Here is a 12,523-nt window from a genome sequence, read left to right as displayed (position 1 = left end):
GAACTCATGAAATTGGGTTCTGAAATTTCCAAAGTAGCCTTCTGAAAAGAATCATCCCCATGGTGTAGGTCAAGTCAGCTAGAACTGACATTTAAACAGCAGGAGTTGCTATTCCTTTTCTCTCTCTCTCTTTTTTTTTTTTTTTTAAATAACCAAATCCCTTTGAGAGCCACAGAGGGGTTAAAAATTTTACTTTAGGGAAACTGTTGGACTGACAGAGCCTACCTACTAAAACTAATCTAATGGAGATCCCAAAGGCTTTCCTGAGTGAAACCAATTACAAGCTCTTCCTGAGGAAAGGTGTTGGACCCCTGGGATGGATGTATATGTATTAAATATTTTCCATTCATAAGAAACCATTCCTCCTGAAGACATAGGTTTTTGCTTGCTGACTATGGCGTAATCATCTTTATTAATGTAGGTGGTGCAAACACTTAGAAAATAATACAGGAATGCTGAAGATGTTTGGATAGGATGATGAACTAGAAACGGAGTGATCCTGTTTTATGTAATCCCACTGCTCCTCTGCAAGGCAATTAGATTTCTGATTGCAACCGTTTTAATGGTAAGATTCTGTCAGTTTTCAAGTTCAGTTTTTTTGCGCCCTCTCTCTCTCAGATAAGAAAACCAGAGTGAAGAGGGCTTGCTTTATATGAAGTATTATGTGTAGAAGCAAAAAAACCCCCACCCAACCATTACAGATGCACTTATTCCTTTGAAATTTCTTTCAGGGGCTTGGCACCTTTGATGAATAAGAAAGGCAATTTTAACATATATCTCCACCTTTAATTCCTCAGTGCATCCATTTTAGCAGCAATCATTACAATGGAGTTGACACATCTGCAAACCTGAGAGGCGTTGTCAGAATCCGGAGGAATGAGCACGCAAGATGAAGTCAGAGCATTTGTTCCTTGACAGCTCAGGCGCCGTGGCAGCCAGATAGGGCTAGAAAAAAAGAGAAGGCATTATAGTTCCTCCTCACTGATCTGAAGCCTGCAAACAGATACCATTTCAGACATAAATACTCTGAACAGCATGGTTTCCTGGGAGGTTGTTGCAAGAGTGAAGTGTACCGATGCCTTCTCTGAAGGTTTGTTTCATGACCCCATTTTGATGACTGATTATTTCTAACAGTCACTCTCTGCAAAGATTCTCACTCAGAGAACCTATTACGAATGAGAGGTTTTGGGGGGATTCAAACTGAAATTTATCTCTTTATTCTTACAGCTTGCAAAAAATAAAGTTTAATGCCTGAACTGCTACTGAATTGTTACATTTTACATAGATCAAGCAAGATAAAACCCATTTGATATGCTCCCTTTTTTCAGGTTATTAACATATTTTACTTCAGCTCTATGTGTTTTTTTACTATATCTGAAAATATGCCCAATGTTTTACCAAACTAGTGCAGGCTTAGCATTAGCCCATAAATTCTGACAGTTCTGAGAGGATGAGTATTGGGGCCTCTTCCCTGTCAGTTATTATTTCTATAATAGATGTATGAAAAAAGAAAAATGACATGATAATTAGGGCAGCCCTGAAAAAACCAAATCCTCACAGTCATGTACAGTTAAAATAGAACATTGAATTTTAATTCTGAGCTTTGAGTGTATGTTATGAAATGTATGAAATATATTTGAGTATATATCATAAAATATATTGTTTAAATAATTAATTGTCCTTAACCTGCCTCTTTTAAAATTAAATGTTTTATGCAATAATTTACTGAACATATAGAATGGAGCTGGCAGCCACCAATGTTCGGGATGAATATACCTCTCTTCCATACAGCTTAGCCTAGAATACTATCAGGCAACTTGCCTTATATCAGCATTAAAAAATTCACAATAATGTCACCATTGGAAAGTAGTGATCTTGAAAGCTCAATATTGGAAGCCCTGCAATTTCTTCCCTCACCCCCTTTTTTTTTGTGTGCTAGAAATGCAAGGTCAGTGAATTTAAATGGTGTAAATGTGCAAGCTGTAACATGTTTATGCTTTTGTATGCAGCTATTATAACAGTATGCACAGAGAAGCATCCATCCTCAGCTGCCTTCTCAGCAGCATTTCCAAGGAAGGCTTGTGCTATAGTATGCCACAATTAGTCTTTGGAAAAGAGAGATCCAAATATTCAGTGACAAGAAATTTTCAAAACCTTCTTCCTTCTCTGCTATAAACCTAAAATGGTTGTTCAGGACTACTCCTTATGTATTTGGTATCCCAGTATCTGTTCTACTTACGGTACTATTTATAAGTAGCAATCATGTCTTACAGAACCCCACCTGCAACAAGTTATTGTGGAGAAAGGAGTGAGGGAAGGTGCAAAGGTGATCCCAGGCCATCTGCATCTGCCTAATTAAGCCAGAACATGTCTTTGCCTGTGAAAAGACGTATCAAATAGGACAGTGACCCAGCTGAAAATGGAGAGTTGTCCCTCTGTCACAGGTACATAGTATAATGTTGACTAAGGTTGTTTGTTGCTAGACCACAAGCTTCTGTCGGTTCAGATTTTGGGACTGAGTCTGTTCCTTCCACCCCTGGGCTGAGGTCAGTTCGTGGATGCAGTTGGTAGCAAGAGAGATCAATTGCCTGGATGCCAGGCACCTTGCCATACAGCTGCCTACGTGCCAGCGCAGCTCTCCATAGCATAGGTCTCCTGCCAGATGATTCAGTTTGGACCACTGAGGATAGAGACAAGGAGTCTACTAAACAGCAGCTGGTTTTTTTTTTTCTTCTGCAGTCCTCATTCCAATCATGCATGATTATTATTTAGATTCACAGTTTCAAAATACAACTCTACATGTCCAGTTCCAAAAATAGGTCAAAGCACCTCTCCCAACATCAGTAATAAAAATTCACAGGGTAAGCATAGAAGAAAGCCGGGCATAAATGCATATCCTGCAGCCCACCCTGCCTTAACTGCGAGGAGGAAAGTGAGAGCAGAGCAGGGTGCCTCAAACATTAACAAAGCTCATGGCTGAGAACAAGATCTAAACCTACTACAGAGATTTCAGCCAGCACCTCCCCTTACGAAGAGGGTACACTGAATGTCTGCTGGTCTCCCGAGGGGCACTAGGACATGGTAGTGAAGGACATTTCTCAAATTCCAAACCATTTAGGGTATACTACGTTAAAGCTGACCCCTTTAATCCCATCAGGAAGCTTATTGGAAACCAACACTGGTTTTGGAGCGTTGGTATAATGCATTCTCAATCGCTGTTCTATGCAAGAAAGGGGCTAAGCATTGCTTCAGCTACACTGGCAACCTCTGGCCCTGGTGGTGATGGGTGACACTGATGACTGATAATAAATGGCTATTCTAATTGCTATAAGATTAAGAAAAAGAATCTTTTTGAACAACAATTCTATACCCCAGTCTGCTTCTTAATACCTAATCTTTTGATTGGAAGATGATTAGCTAGTACTCCCAGGCATTATATTTAACAGTCATTTACTCCCAGACTGGGATAACATAATCATAACGAAAATAGATTTATTGGTTTGTTTCTCCTTCTAGCCCAATTAGGTAAAGCTCAGAATTTTATAGGATATTGAGGACACTGAAGCAGACGCTGAATAATAACAGCTAATCTCTGTCCATTGTGAAATATCCCAGAACAGCTGCAAACGATGGTCTGTTATTATCCTGGATAGCATGAAAATTAAGGATTTCTTCCAAGCACCTCCTCTGCATTACAGACCCATTTTCATTTCCTAGTTAGTCCTCTTCTCTCATATCAAAATCCCATTAATTTCCACAGATGCAGAACAGCTATTCTTCATCCTGTGCTCACTTAGAAGGGAAGACTGTCTGGACAATCCCAACTTACATTTTAACAAAAAAGACGGAAGTTGCCACAGGTTATTCTAAGTGTACCTTCACTTGTGCTAATTATACTGATATATAGGTTTTGAAATATGGTATATACAAAAACAATATTAATGATCAGCCTACAAGCACTTTGGGGGGTACCTATGAAACCATGTTTATAATTATCAAGAAGTCCGCAGAGAGCACAACACATTGTGTGTTAAATATGGGGAGTCTCCACCCCTATAGGAGAAATAGTCAAAATCCGATAATCCTTGTTAAACTGTGGTGCAGTATCACACTCTTTCAGCAGCTTTTTGGGGCTTCATGTTGTGTAAGACATTACAGCACAAGGTATTGCTTCCCAGGTCATACATTTGTCCCAGGCAAGTGTATCACAGAGGTAACATTTCTCAAATATTCCATCTTCTGCCCAACAGTGTGTTTTTCTTGTCCCACCATTTCCTGGTTTCCCATTCCCAAGAAACTGAAATAAATATAGTTTGAGAGAGTAAATTTCACTATCAGTGCCTGGAAAAATCTCAAGGATGACACCACACATCTTACAAGCAGTAAAGTAGTAAGACATGGTAACTCAAATGCTGTTTTTTAAAGAAAGTGACACGTGGTAGCCCTGGTTTTTTGCGTTCCTTGCTGGTTTTTGAAGTGTGTTAGACAACTCTAAAAATAGGTATGAGTGTAATTGCTAGGCATTTGTAAAGGAGCCTGTTTGTGAATGCCAAAGAGATTTGAAGGTAGATACATTTGGAAAAAGTTGGGATAGAGTAGTTCCTTTTCCTTCACCCCACATGTTTTTGGGGGGGATGCGAGAGCAGAGCACGTGTCCACGCATGGTGCAGTACAGCCCTGCCAGCAGTCTGCAGCAAAAGGGCCTGTACGGTATGCAGCCAGCAGAAATGGTGCTGTTTCATAAAACATATGCCATCTTTTTCAATACAGAACTTTCCTCTAAAACACAAATGCAGTGAGTTTGTTCATGTGTTTCAATGCTTATGAAAGCTACCAGTTGCAGATACTGGTATAGACTCTCATAGCTTTCCTGAAGTCAGTGAAACTAAGATAGTTTTATAGTTCTCTATTTGTTCCAAAGAGGAGGAAGAAAATGTGCAGCCTTCCTGCCTTCTTTTGCTCCAACGTGATCCTGATCTTGACAAGTCACCATCACGTTCCAGAAAGATGACCAAAATGCTTCCCTTGTCTCTCTGTGCCTGCGGTCCCTATGGATGAACAGCCCCTGATGACTTAGGGGCAGCAAGCAGGACATGCTGGATCCTGGGCATTAGTGAGAGCATAGGGTTGTTCACAATGGCTTTATCTCATGTAGACAGAGACACTTCAGCTTTAAAGTAGCTAGCTTGGGCGCTGCTGATGGCATGGGAGCCAGGACAGCTGTAGTGCAAAGTCTGCCCAGGAATGCTCAGGTAGTTAGCACAAGCATACTTTGTAGTAGTGACAAATTATGTAGTTTGAAGGGTTGCATAATTGAGCAATGGGCTTATGAGAGGGTTACCTGTTGTTCTTCACTACTCTGCTTTTGTTGAGACTGGGAAAATAATTGTGTAATAGCCCCAAGCTGTGACCGCTCATTTGCAGTGTGGAGAAGTGGCCCCTTAGAGCCCAGGCTGGTGATTCTCCCGCAAGGCCTGCTTGGTCACCTGGGACCCAGACCAACTCTGAACAAGTGGTTCACCACAATTGCGGTTAAGGAGTACATAGCCTATTACCAGTTTCCCAAGTCATCCAATCATTTGATTCAAAGCCTCTAAATTAAAACTTTCAGTTGCAAGGCTTTTAGCATCACAGCTCCCGATATACTTCATTCTCGGTTCTGAAAATGTAGGGAATAACTGCCACAGGAAAAAAAAAAAGGAAGAGAAAATGCATTTCCAGTCAAGTGTATGCAGTATATGATGTTTCTTACATATATATTGCAACAGTTTTCAAACTCCTCTTTCTTGAAATAATTTTAGGCTTAATCAGTACTTTAGAAGATTTGTTCTTTGAAGATCTGTAATGACCAAAAAATGCTTAGTTTGTTACTGAATTATATCTTTCTTAATCAATAACAATTACACGTACTTAGGTGTGAAGCATGCATTCTTTGACACATCTCAAAATACCTTACAAAGGAGCACAGCATGCAATTCATCATTATACCCCGCCATGTCAGATGACTCACATTATTCAATCATCAACAGATTTTTAAAACCAAATTCCATGGAATTTCAATTGTTTACTGTGCTATCTCTGAACATTATTTTTACCCATTAGTATGTCAGCCAATATTGTAATATGTTTTTCGCCTAATTTGGCAAGGCAATTAGGAACTCTCATCTTTTTGTGTAGTTGTTAAAGGCACAGATGCCTTGTACAATCTGAATATGGTTTGTAAAATCTGAAAACCTCCACATGTATTTTTCCTTGTCTTTGAGCCTGGCAAGAGTTGAGATATTGAATTTTATTAAACTGTCCAAATAAACCATTACTCTTGTACTGGTGGTGTTGTGTGCCAAATAGTAGCCTGAAGCAGAGCTGCTTGGCTCTGTTAAAACCCTGAACTAATAAGTTCATAATGAAAGCAACAACTCAAACTAAACTGTAAGAAGCATGGAAGGGCCTATGCATCTCATAAAAACTAATATGTTGTTTCGTTACTGTTCTGTGGTAACAAGGGCCACGTTTTGACTCGCCGTCGAAAGCACACACAGTATTTGCGTACACAACCTCTCCACGAGGAGATTCCTCAGCACATTTAGGAAGTGCTGCCCAACCCCTTCTTGCACGTGAATATAAAGGACAGGAAAAAAGGAATAGGATGAAAATCACTCCTTGATTTTAGGGTGAAGAAAAGATCAAAATCTCACTTCAGTTCTGTCTTGAAGGCTTAAATGGAAGAAAATTGCACAGGTCTGTGTGAGCCCTCTGCATCAGGGTGGATGTTATTCCAAAATGCAGCACAGTTTTGCATGCCCAACAGGGAACAGTGGTACAGTGCTTAAAAAATCTGCTTCTTTGTAGGTCAGATACAGATACAGATACATGTCTTGCCTCGGTGAGGACTAATAAGAACTTCAAGTTCAGTTCTCTTTTTTTTTTTTTCCAGTATACAATTCCAGATGAATTAAAGGATTTCTTTTCACCCTGTTGTTTACTGAATCATATTATTTCTAAAATCATGATCTTCTGACTCATATATACACAGAGATCTTACCATCCAAATGTTTTCAACCACTCATCTCCCTCAAATTCATTTTTACACTTATTTTCGTAATGCTTCTGTACGATCTAGAGAATATTTGCCCTAAAATGGAAAACTGCAGTAGAGCTGACACTTCCCTTACCTGCTCTCCCTGACTTTTGAAGCTGAACTCTCCTCAGTTTTAGGCAAATAATGCTATTTCAGAAATGTCTCATTGGTATAAACAATGATGTAGTTGATGTTTTTCTCTTGACACTGTAGCATCCATATATAAGATCCATTGTTATTGTGCTCATGCTATGTTTCTGTAAGCACAAACAATGCATCATCACTGGACAATAATTTTGCCAGATCAAGGCTGCAACTTTGCCCTCTGAGGGTTGTCTGTAAGGAGATAATACTGTTGAACTAGACAGGAAGATTTACAATGAACGTCTTTTTAATTATCATGCATAACTCTAGGGAGCTTTTCAAAATGGTCCCTCTTTCAGTAATTTTTAATGTGTTTCTAAAAGATTTAAAGTGATATAGGTCCAAAGGCAGAATAGTATGTATGGCTATTTTTAAATGCTACTGTAAAACCCCAGCTGCACAGCTTTGTCTGTATTCATATTTTATTAATCAGTCCATTTTAATGTCCTCACTTCTCTCTCTCTCTCATTCTTTTCCTCTAAGTCCCTGCCCAGCTGCTTCCCAGAGACCATTTTAAAATTAATTCTAATGATTTGAGGCACTTTTAATATGACTATCATCAGAAGACTGTTCTCTTAGTGAACCAAGTCGTTAGCTGGCAGCAGTATTATTTGGGGACCTCGTCTCATTGTTTCCCGCAAGCTGACAAGAGTCAGGCCAAATTCTTGCTCTAATCCTGTTTACTTATTTACAATTTAAATGAATTTAAATGAATATGCCACAGTATAATTGGATCCCTTAAAATATAATAGTAAAATAAAGAGGGTCTAAGCTCCAGCTGTTTTTCAGAGAGGGAGACAACTTAGACAAACCCTGTGACCAGGCTCATTCCCTGCAACCAGAAAAACCCTGCATCCATGAATTTCCTCTGGCCTGTTGGGCATCTGGGGCAATTACTCCCTTCCAATTAATGATCAGTGTTGACTAACAGTTTCAGATATTCCACTGAGTCTGAAAGAGTTCTTGGCTGACCACTGATTTTAACTGGGGACTAATGCTTATTCAAGTTAAACACTGTCTGGATGACAGCCTTTAGTGCTTTTTAGCACAATAGCTGTGCTTATGAGAGGGTTCTCTAGTCAGAATTTGTGCACTTAACTAGTTAACCAGTTAAACAAGAGGAAGAAAGTCTGATTTTATTGACAGCCAGAAGAAAGAAGGTAATTACGCTTCAAACGTATCTGCTTACTTGATCATCTTCTTTACTTTTGTTTTACAGTTGTTCTTGTAAATCACTATGCATCTATCAAGAGTCAGTAACTTCAGCTTTGGCAATTTGCCTAAGATCAGTGCCTCGTAACAAAAAATCCCTTAGTGGGCTTCTTTGCAGAAAGTCATACTTGTCCCACTTCCTAAAAAACAGAGAGACAGAGTTCATGCTTCTCATTTTCCCAGGACCTCTGGTTCTTTCATGGTACTTTTCCATCCAGGTTGCACTGGCAAAGCTTAATTCAATGGGGGGTTCCCATTGGACTGTCTTCTGTGGAATATTCCTGAAAAGGAGACTGTTGAAGAGTAACTATAAGAATCACAAACTATGTTAAATCTCCTTCAGCTTCTCTTCAGAGTTTAATTTATGGGGGGGGCGGGGGGGGATGCACATCATCTTACGGTTTCATTCTTGGTCCTGCCTGATGTCCGACACCAAAGAACAGTAATAAAAAGGGATGTCTGATATCTGATATATGTGAAGAGAAGGAAATCTTCACACATAGGAGTTATATATATATATATATATATATGTATATGTTACTACAGATCATGTCATTTCCCCTGTAATACCTGTTACTACACCATAAGATATTTGTCCGTAACATAACATACCTGTTATTACACCATCACATAATTGTCTTGCAAGACAATTTCATGGAAGATGAAAGTACTTTTTTTCAACAAACTGGCTGCAGGAAAAAAAAAATAGCGATCTTATAGTAATAACAGCTTTTATACAGCACTTCCTATCTCGTGAGCATGATTTACTTTGAAAGGAAATTGCATATACCTTCCCATTTTATCTAGGTGGAAACTAAGTGCCTAAGCATGAGGGATCATTTAACCTATATATTTCGTTCTCCCAGTGTGTCCATAGGTGTTGTTAAAAGTGTCACTCAGCAAAAGACTTATGCACACAGTTAACTTTAAATCCTTTAAAAGGCTCAGTTGAAGTCAATGGCAGTACTCTTGGTGCATAATATTAAGCAGATGTATAAATACCTGCAGGATCAGGATCTTAGGCTGGCAGCTTCTTTGGAGCACATCATACTTCTCTTTCTATTAATGTAAAATACCATGTAAATGTATGGCAAAATATGCACATTCAGTAAATATGCATAAATCCCAGGGAATTAGGCTAACAGTTTTCTACATAACAATAATAGACATAATAAAAAAAATTAAACCTAAAACCTAATCAATCAAGTTGATTACTTTGAATGACTCAAGACAACGGAACCTGGGTACCATGCGAGTTCTTCCAGAGCAATCAAGTTTTTTTAAGTCCTCACAATATTGTACATAAGGTAAGAAATATCTTCAATATCCTCTGAACAGCGTCTCAGATGTCCAAGTCTCAGATGGTTGGAATGAATACCTGTCATGTTATTGTTAGCTGTTGCTGGATTACTGTTTTAAAATCTCTTTTTCTCCTGTTTCAGGAAGATAGTAAATCTACCAAAGTTTCTTATTTTCTGCCCAGACACCCTGCAAACTGCTTCTGGGATAGTGCTGGTTGCTTCTTATACGTCCCGTCATAAACAATGATTCTTTATGCAAACTTTTTTTTTCCATCTAGCTATTAAAAATGAGAGCAAGAATTATGCAATAGAGGATTTGTTTGTAAAACCTCATTTGCAGTCTGTACTCAATGAGACAAGCCCATTTCTTAAATAAAACTGTATTTTAAGAAAAACCTGTGATAAATCTAAACTGAGAAGAATATCTTGATGAGCTGAGGCTATAATGTGTCCTTTCCTCCTACCCTGCAGCAACAAAAAGTATCTACAGTTCTGTGATGATAAGCATTATATGAAGCTATACCTACTGTGCTCTTGTAGGCTGCCAGGTGCAAACATTGGGGGGATCTATAATACCGTGGTTTATTCATTTTTTAATGAATAATTTGCAGCATCACACTATTCATTACACTTACTAGTGATTAATACAACACTCATCAGTACATTATTCAGAGGCAGTAAGTTATGGAGATGTACATCTATACTGGTATGATACACATACAAATGTTTTCTGTCTTGTTTCTGAGTTGGTTTTCTTTCATTCCTTTCCGTGACTTTCTGGGTAAGAGGTTAAAAACAAGTTATTACTTGTTATGTTAGTCTACATAGAGGAACAACTAATTTATGCTTATTCAGTAATGGTTTTCCACATGGAGCCACTTGCACCTTGCAACCACACCAAACACCATGGTGCCTTTGTAAGTAGTTTGGCAGAGAGTGTGTTAAATATCTGAGTTCTCACACAGGGATGCTGAGCACCCTCACATATCACAAAGATGAAACATCTCATAGCTTAGGGCTGGAAGTCTTCCAAAACCTGCTTTGAACAGGGTTTCTCCATGACCAAGCTGGCTGTCCTGCAGTCCTGTCCCGTCGGTGTAGGCAGGAAGGGACTACAGATGGCAGAAACTGTGAGGCCAGGTCTCTCCTACTAAAAGCAAGTACCTCTGAGAAGTTCTTCCCATACATGCAAGGCAAAGCCCTGCAAGCAAATGGCAATATTTTGTGTTGGTGTCTTTTTTAATTTTGGTGGGAGTTGCTTTGGTTTTGAATCTCCATGGGTTTGTCTCTCCCTGACCAGTGGTACTGGAGACTGCCAGGCGCTTATGACTCATGGTGTAACTAACTGTATTCCTGGGAGCCCTGGAAAAGTAGGGGCTGTTATTCTGTTATGTACAAGCTTTACATTTCTTCACAATTTAAGGCAAGAGAGATCATCATCAGATTGTCTAACCTGATGTCCTGTGTATCAGAGGCTATTAAATGTTGTACATGTATCTCAAGGTTGAGACAATTACTTTCATTAGCCCATAGTATTTTAGTCCTTGAGAAACCAAACTGTTATGTGTCTAAAGCAGTACCTGAGATCCCTGCAATACTTGAGAACTGATTAGGCGTGACATGCTCAGACAACCACAGAAACAATCCACACAAAAAATCCACCATCCTTGCCAATTTGAACTAGAAAAATCTCTACTGCTCTTGGACTTGGCTTAATTCAGACCCAAGCATGAGATGTCTAAGATAATTTTCTGCACTGGTTTACTCTCTTCCTGGCTACAGCAAAATGAATAATACATGCTTCAAGGGAAAGCAAAAACTTCTACTGCAGAATATATGAGGCCAAATATCCTCTGGGAGGAGTGGAGAAGGGATTCTTCCTCACCACTGTAGGCAGCCAACTGGAGCTCTCAAGTATGGGATTTGATTATACTCATTACCTTAACGCCAACCTGCAAATGTCTGAGTGGGCAGGGTGTAATTCAAGACATCTTGTTTCAGCCATAATGAGAGAAGTCGCACAGATGCTTCATTCTAATGGATGTAGGGCTAGAGGGATCGCCAGGGAATCTAGCCTGGCATGACCCTCCTTCCCTCCCTGTTTGAGGCTGCTCTGTCTATTAGAAGTTCTCCCAGAAGCTGAAGTAAAGCCCATATTTAAGAAAGACAGGGAGTTTTTAGGACAAGATCAAGCAATGATGAGTGCACCACCTCCCTTTGTAAGCTCTTACAGAGTCTAATTACCTTTACTGCTAGGAAATTGCATCTGATTTCAAGGTTGATTACATCTAACCTTAAACTTCCAGTCACTGGATTTAGTTGTGCTTTTGTCAGCAAAAGTGAAAAAGCTCACCACTATCTGTTATCTTTTCCCTGTATCTTCTCAACCTTTTCTTGAGTAAGTGGAATATGTCCAGCTCTTTAAGCCTCTCATCTCAAGACTTGTGCTTGACTCACAAAACAGTTGGATTTTCTCCAATATTTTCTCTTCTTCTTTAAAGTGCAGACACCAGAACTGTGCTTGATATTTTGGAAACATGCAAGGACTCTGCTGAGTCCTTTCCACAGCACTGCACTGAGATCTCAGGGGTGATTATCTAGGGTGATCTCTTTTTATCATTCCCTGAGACTCTGCTCTCTGAGACAGTGTCCATTCCTACAAGCTTTGGGTTCCCAGAGGTATTAATTTGCATTTGACTGTAGTAAAATGACTTTAGTGTGCTGCTTGTTGGACAGCGATCATTTAGCCAAATCAAATCATTGCAGAAGTAATATATCTTCTTTATTT

Source organism: Haliaeetus albicilla, chromosome 2 (assembly GCF_947461875.1).
Source record: "Haliaeetus albicilla chromosome 2, bHalAlb1.1, whole genome shotgun sequence".
Lineage (NCBI taxonomy): Eukaryota > Metazoa > Chordata > Aves > Accipitriformes > Accipitridae > Haliaeetus > Haliaeetus albicilla.
Note: the sequence above shows the minus strand (reverse complement) of the source record.